We start from the raw sequence: 13,118 nt of genomic DNA on the forward strand, positions 1-13,118 counted from the left end.
GACATCTGTTGCTCGACCCATGTATTATTTTGCACATACAAGTCACTTCCATGTAGGTTGTAGGTCTTTAGATGTTGTCAAATGTTTTTAATTTTGTTATTTTCTCCTTTGATCTTTTGTCACTGCTGGTCTCTTTTAGGGGGGATATGTTTTTGGGTTGAACTAAGTTAACTTATATGTTGGTGATAGAACGCATTGTTACACGATTGCACTAAACAATCAACAAGCCGTGTATGTCTATTACCGCGTGTCTTATAAAACCCTTCAAACAAAGCGTTTATTTGTTTCTTTATTCAGAAGTGGTCTACACAGTCATAATAAACCGTTATTTTTCACAGGTGTTTGCAACTTTGAGACATACTTTGAAACAGTGACAAAACATGAAACAGGAAATACCTTTGGAACTATAGCTTGGATGTCTGGGAAAACATCGGGGAAAGTTTTCTTGGGAGACGCTTGGTTTGACCGAATTACATCATACAGCACTTCGGGGAAACTTTGTCCATTCCCTTTGGGGAATTTCCGTTGGTCGCATGCCGTGACCAATGCACATGGAAAAGCTTTTTAATTTGTTTGAACAAATCGACGTTTATTTAATTAAATTTCACCACACTGTCGCTACTGTAAAAGCAATAAGGCAAACAGTAGAATGTTTGAACTGGTTTACCTCAGTATATAGAACCTCCTCAAACTACAAATAAAAAAAGAAGTATTAGAGTGACTGATTAACGCATACTTGGCCCAGACGACAGTTGAACATCTGTTTATTTTAGGTTAATTACTGAAGACATAAACCAACAAGCACTTTTGGGGTAACTTTAAATTTTGCCAAGTTACATTTTTATAACTTGTAGGCGATTATACTTTTTATTTAGACTGCAAACTTTCATATGTTTCAGTTATTCTTTTCTTACAATAAAATAACCATTTATTATTAGCCAAGTGATAGAGTAGGCTATAGTCTATTTGAATATTTGAAGATGCCTATTACTTAGATAGGAGATATACATCCCAAAATGTAAAAAATAAGATTTATCAAAGTTTACTGTCTTATTATATGCAATTATTGTGTCCATTGCTGATGCTGTGTTTCTGGCGACTCGGTATTATATAATATATCGTACCCAGTTTGCGCTTGTATAAATCGTATTTTCAATTTAATATTACTTTTTGTATAAAATAATCTTTATCTAAACAATAATCAGCACTTTAAGAAGAAAGTTCATTTGTGAATAATGCATGCAATGAAGGACACTACATAAAGAATTTATAACGGGATAATGTGATTCATTTTAGGAGTGGGTGCGAAGGCAAGGCCACCAATTTCGGCACGCACCAGCATAAAAGCACAGGCGATCGGTAATGTGAGAAAAGCCTTGTTCCAATAGTATTGAGAATATGGAATTTTGTACCTGTCTGTTGCATAAACATTCCTACATGGTCTTTCATTCGACTACTTTTCATTACAAATTCACTAAAAAACCCAAATTTCTTTCATGGCCAAAATTTGATCAAACTTTCTGGAATTTAGTTTGGGCTGAAACAGGAGCGCTTTAGGTGATTAACGTTACCATTGTCGTAATAGGGTTCTAAACAATAACGCTGTTTGCTTTGAGTAATTGTTACGTCACTCGGAAAACAAAGGCCTAACACAATAATCCCTTTTCGATTTGTTTTGCGTTTGGCAATTGATACTACCATGGAAACACTATTGCCAAAATATGGTGGTTTTGACGTCAATCGTTTAAGCGCCTACGGTGACCATTGCGTCACTCAGAATATACGTGACTGAACGTTGTAAAGCGCAACTGCCAAGAAACTTCGAGACCCTTCTTTCGCTGGTCAACAAGTTTTGCCACACTACTTGGAGGCATTTGGGTAAACACGGCCTATGTCACTGCTCGGGAACGAATAACACAGCAGTAAAATTGAAAAGTTGTTTTATTGCGAGCCTTTACGTGCACGCTATTAAACACAAGATTGACACCTATGTCCCCATTTAGCCTATTTTATTTGATCGGTCCCATTACATGATAAATAAAATGTTATGTACTCATAAAAACATGTTTGTAAACTTCTGCCATTTATTCTGCCGATTATTTATGATATTATGTGTAGATAAACCGTAATAATGGCTTGAATTTAATACCTAATTTGGAACCTATGTGATTGATTCAAGCTCCTTTTACGATTTTTTAACTCACAAAACATGATTATATGCACGGAAATTGGTCACGTACCGATTATTACGTCCTTTAAGAAACCATTTTAGGCCCATTTTGTGCGTCGTCTCTGTGGCGCAATCGGTTAGCGCGTTCGGCTGTTAACCGAAAGGTTGGTGGTTCGAGCCCACCCAGGGACGCCTTTTTTCTTTTGTCAAAAGGTATTGTTTAACGTAAAATGTTATTCTTTCAAAATGCCTGCAATACACAAGTGGCAATTGAACGCTTTTTTGCAATGTTAGTAGCTTCAAAACAGTTTAGGTTAACGCTTGAAAACCGAATCGTGTAACTGTAATAGATGTGTCCATTTGGCAAAACAACTTTATCACAGAAAAAAAAACACATGCTAAAAGCAATTAATACCTCCACTATGAAACAAATTATTACACATTTATACTTTCTTGTTTTACTTGGGAATGAAAATTAACTTAATTTTGACAATCATTTGGAAAAGTTTTAATCTTCACTCTTTGTCGACACCCAGTGACAAAAAGCATTCCCACCAAAGACAAACGCCTTTGTTTTGTAATAAAAACCTTTACTCTTCATTGTTTCCAAGCGACTCATGGACAAATAATTGGTAAGTTTTCTGCATGTAAGCAATTAGGACAACTAATACACAATTTCAACCAGAATTACATTGCGAATTTGCAGTTTAAAGGTAAAGTAGTTTGTTTTAAGACAGCTATTGAATGACATTGCATAACGGTAATTGGTAATTATAATGAGGCCGACTTAGATATGTTTTATGCTAGTTGATTAGGATCTAAAAGTGAAATTTAGATTATTGGAGTTCTAAAATAAACCGAAAGTAAGCTTTAACCAATCGTAAGGCAACTCTGGTCAACATATATTTAACTAAACCGTTTCTCCACACTCGACAATACTTAGCTGTTTACAAAATGTACTTATCGTACTAAATCTATATCCACAACATATCCGGGTAAAAACGCGACTCAAAAGTTTTACTATGTTTTCTGACAAAATCTATAAACAGCAATTTCTTGTCACTGTGATAACAATGTCACAGCAATTTACATTTTAATTTCTTTCTCCACAGGACTTTGATATTACTTGGATAGCACCAGACTTTAGAAGCTGCCATATCTTACAGCCCCATGAGACAATATGCTCTCCCATGAGACATTGCTTAAATTCTTACTTGAAATTGCTTTCATTTCTTGCCCCACACGGCCTTAAAGTGGCTGTTGGCTGAGCTTGCTAACTATGCACTTGAAGTAAGTAACCCAAGTTCTTCAGTTTGAAATAAAAACTCTTAGGTTAGTACGTTAAGTGAGTTTTACTTTGTTTTTACTGTGGCTGGACACCACTTTAAGGCAAAGTAGGTTTATATAATGGCATTGTTATGCAACAAATAAAGGGACCCAGAAGCAACTTGCAGCAGTTTAATTGTTGCCTTTATGTTGTGCTATTAAATCAAGTTTTACTTTAAAATAGATTCACTAATAACGTATTCCTTGATGTATATGTGTATATATTTTTAAATGTGTCAAATAGTTTATCTTTTGCATATTGGATTGGTAATTTGTGTGTAAAACTTACACAAAATGTGTTGTGAGTATACTTTGATTTAACTTACTGTTGGTCTTGCAACTAGTTATAGCTGCGCTATAGCAAACCGGTCGTGTGGTGGCGCTACATATTAGCAAAGATATCATTGAGTTGAGTTAAGATTAATTCGCCGGTGATACAAATCGTAGCAGCACAATTGCGCTAAAATATTCACCGAGCCGGAAATAGCTGCGCAACGTTGGGACGTTATAAAGTTTATTTTATTGGATTCCTATTTTAAGAAATGATAGTTTTTGGCACATTAATTGATTGGTCATTGTCTGCGTAAAATTATGGTCAAATGGATACAAAACAAGGTAAGTTTGAAAGTGTGTATGTTAACGCCTCATTTTAGCAAAAAGCTTTTTTGCAATGCCGGTATTTATGTATTTTGTTTTATTGTGTAATCATGTCATACAAAAAGACACGGTACGCAATGATGTCATACACTAAACTTGTGTATAAACTAACTTTATCTCAAATTACCTAATTTTGCGCTGAACTGCGTCACAATTATCACTTGCTTGACGTCAAATGCCGATTTTAACGCCTAGTTTGGCAAAACTACACCTACCATCAGTGCACTTTCATATGTGACAATTATACTCTTATCATAATGAAGGTAGCGGGGTTATTTAGGTCATATACCAGACCTTTACAATTACAATTTCTAACAAAGATTTTGTTAAGAATGTCAAGAAGCAAATGAAATGCTATCTATGTGATTCTTTTTTGTTTGAGATGCGATCCTGTGTTACAGTCATCTGGTTCATGCACCAATGCCACTTTTGCCTTGTTTTCCAAAAGCGGCAATTTTACAGAATTTTGGCAACCCACTTCGACATACCCTATTATTGCACGCAATACACAAAGCAATGTATTGTAACTTATAAGTGGCGTTTTGTTGCTTGTCTTGTCACTCAAGGTCACTACAATGTCAATTAGTTTAAAGGAGCTCAACCTTTAGCCTGCGTGATTACACCAAACGCTTTTGGAATCAACACAGCGGTTGCAGATTTGGCGTTCAGCTCACAAAACCTTGTCAGCTAGCGGAAATCTTGAACCACATCCGCTCAAACAGAAAACACTTCATCAGTCCCCAATCTCCTAAGCTAAGTCGTAGGAAATTGCGGTCAAAGACACAAATCTGCTTGTCAAATTATCCTGTCCAATTGCTTCAGCTAAACTCACCTATCCAGGTAATTAGTCGGGCCTGTCGCCGAACTTTTCAATCACAACTGGAACAGGCGTCGTGCAATAATTACTGATGCCAGTGGTGTAATCCATTGGGCGTTGGTCATTACTTCGGATGTGTTGGCTTGTGAGAAGTCAGTGACGTGTACGGTTACATGTGACGTAGTTGAGTCGATGCCAAGAGGTTAACCACACTTGGGATGGGCTTTTTATGATCTTTGGTGTACCAAAATATATGTGGGTCAAGTTTCAGGATGTGTTGATGGTTGGTGATACGAGTTTTGTGTATATGGCCACAGATCTCCATAATAGTATTGCGTCGCGGTTTTCTACGTAAAATCATTTTTTCTGTTTTTAAAATCAAAATCCGTTTTTATTAGACTTTGCCTCATATCTTTGTCTAAAGCCCTCTTACGCAGAACTCATATAGCTGGAAAAAAAAACTAAGACCCGTTTTATGTTTGCAAGTCAATATAATAAAGATTGCGACTTGTTTTTTGTGCATTGACCTTAAATCGTGGTTAACAACCCACTTTCGAACCTGCTAGTCCGTATTTTAAACAATCATCAATCTGCGCCGATTTTATTGCAATGCAAATGATGTCCTTGAAGAGACAACTTCAAAGCGCCCAGCACCGACCCACATTTCAACAAGTCACGTGATTTACTATCCCGTCGAGGCCAATTTGTTAATCTGGAACAGTGACGTTTGCCAACTATGACGTCATAAGTAATCTGTGGCAAAATTCAAACGTCAGCTTGGTGTCATTTAGGCACGGTCGCAAATCTTTACCAACCACGGGATTGTAAATTTGTGACGTCACACTATACTTCTCTGTGATGTCATAATTGGAATTCGTGATTTATTGTAGTATAGAATATTATGTCAAAACAATGTATCTGTAATAGCTAAAATAATTTTGTGATTGCATAAAAAACGTTGCATTTTTGATAACGTCATGACTTGCCTACTTCCCAAGAAAATGGTCCTAAACACAAATCTCATCAGCGGTGTGTTCTATGACGTCATAACTTAAAACATCAGCGAAACTGTGCTAAAAAAATTGTCAGTTTCTAAAAGGGCTAGAGTTTCTTTTTAAAAAGTGGCAACATGGGGCAAAATAAAATTCAATTAATTAGTAAGTAAAACTGTAATGTCAACACCACTGAGGTGACAAATTAGAAGCGTTTCCATCGGAGGAACACAGATCTAGCTGTGATATGATACCGCGTCGTAGCACGCTTAGGTGTAATGGTCTACGCAAACATAAAACAACAGAACCCATGGCAAAGCTGTGTTTTGTTTTCCCCTTTACGTGTATACAGAACACCGTCGCTTCAGCCCCTCCATTGTTTAGTTCAAAGAGTTAGTTTGGGTTTCCGGCCGGTATAAACTGTGGCCCGATTTTTTTCGTCGCTCGCTTACCTGGTGACGTAATACAGCTAGAGTGGTGTGAACTAACTGTACTGACCGTGTAATTTAACGAAATTACAAGCACCGCTAAGTGCTAGAACTTCGCCCCAGCTAAGCGATGGGCGTTTCTCCTGGGAAAATTAACGGTGCGCACCGAATATAAGGCCTTTCTTTTTTTGCGAATGCATTAAAATTGCGGCTATTCCCCGCCTAAAACAACACATTGTTTTCACGCTTTTCCCTGCTTCTTCCTTTGGTTATGTAAAAGTCGTCCAATTTTAATCATATTTTCACGCCTTGCATCCGAATTTGTGTTTTTTTCCGAGTATAATAGGCGACTTAGCCCTGGAAGTGTATTTTTATGTTTTCTTTAATCTAAAATAGTCAAAACAGTCTCTAAGCATCGTTGGAGTTGAAGTTGTCTTAATTGTACAAATGTTAGGTTCAAATCGTTTATTACGCAGACATTACATGGATTCTTACGTTAATATATGTGGGTTATGAATAAACTGCTACCAAATGCGGCAACATTTTTTGGTTTACAAAATGGAAAGTTTATTGCTAAAATTGTAGGCACATATAAGATAAGATATGTCGTGCACTGTATACTAGTCGCATTCGGTGTTATTTACCCTGATGAAGGCGACCTGCATAGGACGTCGAAACGTCGGAATAAAAATACATTTGCCAGAAGAGTTTAAAAACTTCGTTTTGATATGGTGCTAATTTCCACTTTTTGAAACGTAATTGAAAAGTGCATTGAAGACACAGAAAAACCCTATATGTTAGGTCTTAGCCTTATCTGACAATTAGCCTTAGCACATTCATGGCTATAAAACAACTTTCCATTGCGTTGTAGTATAACAGTATGCAGGTTGTAAACATAAATTTGAGATTTATTGTTGCGGTCTTTGCACTCATAACCTTCGGTCGTAGGAGCATGCGGCAGTTTAGGGTACACCAAGTCGTTCTCCACCTGCAACGTACAAAGACGCTTTTGTTGAAGTTCACAACTGTATTTAACTATTGCAACATCGCGAGGTTATGAGCCAGGTTTCTGCATTCAATCATAGTAAAGGTGAAGGTCTTTATGGAATGCTTAAAGTAATATTAATACTGGCTATAAAATATGCAAAGGTATCGAGGCTAAATTTGATTTATTGTTTGCATTACGGTTCACTGCACTAAGTTTACACTATGAACAGAAAAAAATAGTACAATGGTGCACTATTTGCATAGCTTTTGCATCGATTTGTAATGGTTACCTTATGGCTGTTTTTAAATGGATAAAGCAGGTTACTTCTTGTGGCCATTGGTCGCTTGGCTGAGCACGCTTAGAGACTGAAGAAAGCACATATTGCTAAACAAATATTCGCGAGTATATGCCAAAGGCGTCATTGTTTCGACGCGCCACGGAATTCGAACGAAAGTGAAGTGTCAAGAATAGGTTTTTCGCCTCGCTTACGGCTCGATTTTCAGTGATAAAGATTGCTACGGTATGCCTGGCGAGGGGTACGTCTTGTTGAGTGATGTTTAAGCCTCATCTCAGCGTGTTGCGGGCAGACAAAGCGCAGATAAAAGAGCTGGAAACTCGAAGAGAAAAAGAAGGAAGGTAGAGGTTGGTTTCTTCTTTTCCTAAGCGGCGACGGCTCGAGGCCCTTTTTTCGACTTGGCTTATTTTCGAGGCACGTGAAAAAATGCGTGAACGCACTTTGGCTGGGATAGTGATGACAACGTTAGACGCCACTTCGAGACAGGTTTTCTCAGTAGTTACGTTCACGTCTGCGCGTTGCAAGTAAAGTTGAACCTGAGTTACGGTCGTTGGTTTTTAGTGCTAACGAGGTTGAGAGTCTAAACAGGAGCTGTACTTGCTTAAAGCTTGGCCAAGAAAGTAAACCTGACGTAGTTCAGGCTTTGGGGACAAATTGAACGTTGCGTTATCGTTGCGCAATCAAGTATTTGAATTTTTACCAAAACAGTGCATGGTAAACGTATTTATTGTTGGTTCTTAAGTTCAACCAACTCTTGTGTGTGCATTACTTTTTCATTGGTTTAAGATACATTGAATATTAACTGTATTTGATTCTATTTGTTAATATAAATTAGTTAAGAACCCCCTTAAATAAGCTGTAGATATCTACCTATCTACAGATGAAAACGAGAAATCAGTGTGTAGACCTTGGAAACATGAATAGTTGATCGTTGTATTTTCGCGGTAACACAGCGGCCAAATCCAGGGCGTGTTGCCTCGAGGTCTGTGCGCGTTTCTTTTCAAAATGACGTTGCTGTCATTATAGGCGTATAATTCAGTTGGACAGTGACATCCACCCTTGTAGTGTGTTGCTTTGTTTCGTTGATAACTCTACTACAAGCAATTAACGTGCGAAATTGTCTAATTTGTCTCATCAGAAACTGCTCTAATAAGAATAGGATGGCTGAAATAGACGTGAAGAATGACATACTTTGTATATATGATGTTTAAGGAAATAATCATGCCAATATCAATACTATAAGGATACATTGAATTACATAGTTGTAGATAAACTGGAACATACAATTTGTATTTTATAGTTTAACTTAAAATGCGATGTTCAATGTAATCCAATGCTATCTTATCACGAATTTGTTGCACAAGGATATGTAATGGCCAAGATTGTTTCAGGCTTGTTTGATTCGTCCGTGCGCTTTTTAATTTCCCCTAAAATTCATACTGGTACTTTTTTCGTGATGAAAGTCCCTTGTTTCGTTAACGGGGTTTCTGGTGACTCCAGAAAATACCCATTACTAAAACCAAATTCCCTGTTCTGCTTTCACTAATCCTTGGTTTAATTGGATCATTTGATTAGTGTCGCTTCAAAGAGAGAGACAGATTAGTTTCTACAGCTGCGTGTCAACTACTACTTGTAAAGCTCTGTTGGATATTGGAGCGACGCTTGTGGCATTTAACGTAGTGGTAGCGTTCCTGTGTTAAATCGAAGTAGCAAATAGTGTAGCGTACGACTTGAGAAACAGTGCAGTGTTAAATGTAGACGGCGTTTTGATGTCTTGGCCAGATTATATTCAGGTGTATTCGAAAAGATTGACCTGCTAGTTTGGTACAAAACTTCTGCTTGTTGAGGGTGTTAAGTTGTAAAACAAAATAGCATACAGAATTTTGATGAAAAATGCTTTGTTGTGTGATTTGATGACCATTAGTCCATCTCGACTAAACGCTAAGTTTAGGCAAACGTTGTTGAAAGTTAAGATTTCATGTGGGGTTTTTAGTTCACGCATAAACCACCTACACTTCGTGATTCTGATTCATAGATATAGTGTATTGTGTGTATATGTAAGTAAGAAGGGCAGAACATTTATTTGGACTAACTACTCGATTAAAAAAGTCAAATGATATTTTGAAAAAGTCTAGGGTAGTAAAAGACCCTGCGATCACCGTGCCAGCTGCCCCTAACCGATAAGGCATATTGCAGTCGACTTTGCCTAGTAAGTATGTTCTCATTTGTCATACCAGACCAGGAGCTTTCCGTGGGCGAGAGTACTCAAACCAGCCAGACGTATTTACTTGGGCAGTTTCTCAACATTCAAGCTTTGTCCAGCATTGTAGACACGTCCCAGCGGTTTGCCTTTTGATTTCCATCTTCTGTTTGCTGTCTGCTTTCCGCAGCACCAACGTTTACCGACTGAAACGCGACGGAGCCTTACTCAAACCTTGCATAGTGCTGACTAGGTCGCTTGAGTTTCAAAATGGACAGTCCATCCATTGGCTAGTTGAGGTCCACTGGTCGGTCATTAGTATGCTGGTCAATTATCTTGTTTGTTTAATAATTATGATAGCTGCATCCGTTTAGGCGCCAATTATCATCGCTTTACTTGGTGTTAATTATTAGCCCTCGAAAATACATACCAACCTGTGTGATGTTTCGAAATCACTCCGGACGCCAATGCAATCTTGTTGCGTTGAAAATTGACATTGGTTTTAATGTAACTTGTATTGCAATTGCATCGACAGTTTGAAGTGATATTTTAGTGAGTAAAGAATTGAATTTCCGGACTTCTAAAGCTTTTCAAGATTTCAACGGTTTAGCTAGTCACGTCTGTTGAGATGGCGTGGTCTGATAGAAGACATAGCTTTTAAGTTTACGCGCAACTTCAATTGTATAGGCAGGTTATAGGAAATGGGAATAAAAAGTTAACGGGCATGGAAAGTGCAAGTTTGCCACCTTAATTTGAAACGAAATTATACCCACAACGTTTTGCTAGAGGCGTTATTTTGGATGATGTCGTCGGAGCTTAAATATAGCTTTCTCATTTGAAAGTAGCTTCCTTCAACGTAAGTTTACACTTTAGGCTTCGTGCCCTTTACAAGAGCAAGTTAGCATGACAATGTTGTTCTTTCGGCGAATACCTGGCATATTTAAAGCGCAACTGGGGCTTAATAATTTGCTTTAGCTGTTATAGCGCTTCGCCAAGACGTTGTTTACACTGTTACGCAGCCGTAGAGTCATCAAAGGCACAGAAAACCTTTCGCCAAGCAGCAAACGGTCCCAGGGATGCTGAAAAGGCGTCGCATTGCCTCGTGGCGCTCGGCCGGAACCAGCAGTGAAAGGATAGCACCAGAACCCGAGTTTTCGGCAACCTATTTTTACCGATCCCAAACCCCTCTTATCTATTTAAGCGCTGTTGTCTTACCAAAGCTGGATAAAGCAAATTGATACAGTATTTCAGAGCGTGGTAAACGTATCGTTGTGACTACTAATACGTTTAACCGCTCAGTTCATAAATCGTAACATTCGCATTGGAAATAAATATGTAAATGCGAAAAGACAAGAATAGCGACGTTTATACAGTAACGTGGTTATTTGCAAGCAAGCAGCTGGACGATTAGGAGTAAAAAAACAATAATTTTTTATGGCAGCTTTTGATGAATATTTTTTTCATCTAATGCGTTTGCCAATCTTGGGTGGTGAAATGATAAAGGTTAATGTCGAAACCGTTAGAAAAAATGTTTTCTGTCAAACTGCAATTAACTGCGGCGCGAGTGGGATATCTCTTGTTTGGTGTTAAGCCTGTGCTTGAGAAGGTCTTGAGTGGTCGTTCTGAGTTGGCGTTGAGTGCCAATTTTATCGGCATAAGCAAGGCAAGAAGGCGGGGTGGGGTTTGTCTGATGCTTATGCACTACTTTAGTCTTGTCCGTTACGAACTCCTAAGAAAGTTAAGCAAAACAAGGTGCTGGATTTATGACGCTGTATGGTTGCTAACACAATTGTAGTTTGTACACGTGCAAAATTAGAGACAGGCTATAAAATTTAAATGATACCACCGATGGATTTTTTGGGGAACAAGGTTTGGCGAAACAGGTTTTTTATCGCTGCTGTTTCGTAGATAATACAGAACCTGTTTTTGTGTGTTAGGCGGATTAAATAAGATCTTAGCTTGTCTGACTTGCTCCATAGAACTTTCGCACCAGAGACTGAATAGCCACCTTGCTTACTTTCTAATAATCGCAAGTGCAAATAAGGCCTGTTCAATCTAGAGAATAAGGTTATGGGCCACGAGAAAAAGGAAACAGCCGGTTTTCAGCACTGCTGCTTAGTGAGGACTATCATTATCGCAGTAGCCCACCAAGGCAGGAAGCTTGAACGGTAAACTTCCCAAAAGTAATTGTTATTTTCATTTCCTTTCGACAGCCCCAGGGTTAGGTGGTCGTGTAGCATAGTACACATTCGTGTTTTTTCATTCACTGTCGACGAAAGCAAGCTGAACTTGATCAGAAGAGCTTCAATTTGGACGTAACCACGAGTTCGTGTTTTTAACCCTTGTAGTGTAAGGTAAGTCGGTGTTGTGTGACCTTTGTGCCAATGTTGTTTTTACAGCTTGAGTTTACTGTTTAAACTTTAAACTAAAGTGCACTTTCGTTAGTTACTTACAAGACTGTTTCTCATAATTTGCTTTTTCAATCTGATAAGGTCCTAAAAGTTTTATTGGTGTTTTAACAATTTAGGGCTTTACTATTCACTTTAGGGCTTTTATAATTTGGGTTTCATAATTTTTAGGCTTTTAAACCTTCAGTTTTACAATTTAAAATGGTAAGTCATGTAAAGAAGTACTATTTTAGGACAAGTTTTTAATCCCTTTAAAATGAACTATAAATATCGTATTTTAACCGTTCTTCATGATCAGTTAATTCAAAGGAACTTGAAACAGTCTATGAGCCACAGACATAAGTTAGTTCGTAAAATCTTGGTCATTCGTAGAGCCGGTATTTCCAAACGCCTCGGCCGGATATAAGACTGCTTTGATCACTATGGCCCATCTCAAGGGAATCTAAACACGGGCTGGTGGTCGGCTAGACAACATACGACGAACGTTTTGTACTTGGCAAATTATTAACCCGAATTCCGCTTAAACTAGAACTCCCATGTTCATAATCTTAGGCAGAACCACAAGCTGTAGCCTAATGCAAAGTTGACTATTGCTACCCACAGTAGTTGTTTAAGCCACTGGTATCAGCAACATACTTAAATGTCACGATAACTGGTAAAGTTTGGCTGGGTGGGTGTTTTCGCGTTTGCTGTCAAAGTTATGTTTTTACAACTGTTGTTTTGACAGGTAGAGTCATAGCAATATTGTCGACGCCCTAATACTTAGACCAAGAGTATGCTTTACCCCACTAACGGAAAAGTATGCTTGGATATGTTGAAGTGTGCATTTCCACCTAG

The 13,118-nt window shown here is 38.1% G+C and overlaps 1 protein-coding gene and 1 non-coding gene across 4 annotated transcripts in view; both read left to right on the forward strand.

The window, feature by feature from the left end:
* Window positions 1-2,288: 2,288 nt before the first annotated feature.
* Trnan-guu (transfer RNA asparagine (anticodon GUU)) lies at window positions 2,289-2,362 on the forward strand. The gene has a single exon. It is a non-coding gene; the product is annotated as a tRNA-Asn (tRNA).
* Window positions 2,363-12,061: 9,699 nt separating this feature from the next.
* LOC145205405 (uncharacterized) overlaps window positions 12,062-13,118 on the forward strand; it is a 43,562-nt gene continuing 42,505 nt past the window's right edge. For 2 of the 3 annotated variants that reach the window (XM_080078123.1, XM_080078125.1), the window contains exon 1: window positions 12,062-12,227. The gene's annotated coding sequence lies outside the window, so the exon portion shown is untranslated. The remainder of the gene's footprint in view (window positions 12,228-13,118) is intronic. The other variant, XM_080078124.1, reaches the window with a different exon arrangement.

Source organism: Phallusia mammillata, chromosome 8 (assembly GCF_965637545.1).
Source record: "Phallusia mammillata chromosome 8, kaPhaMamm4.hap1.1, whole genome shotgun sequence".
NCBI lineage: Eukaryota > Metazoa > Chordata > Ascidiacea > Phlebobranchia > Ascidiidae > Phallusia > Phallusia mammillata.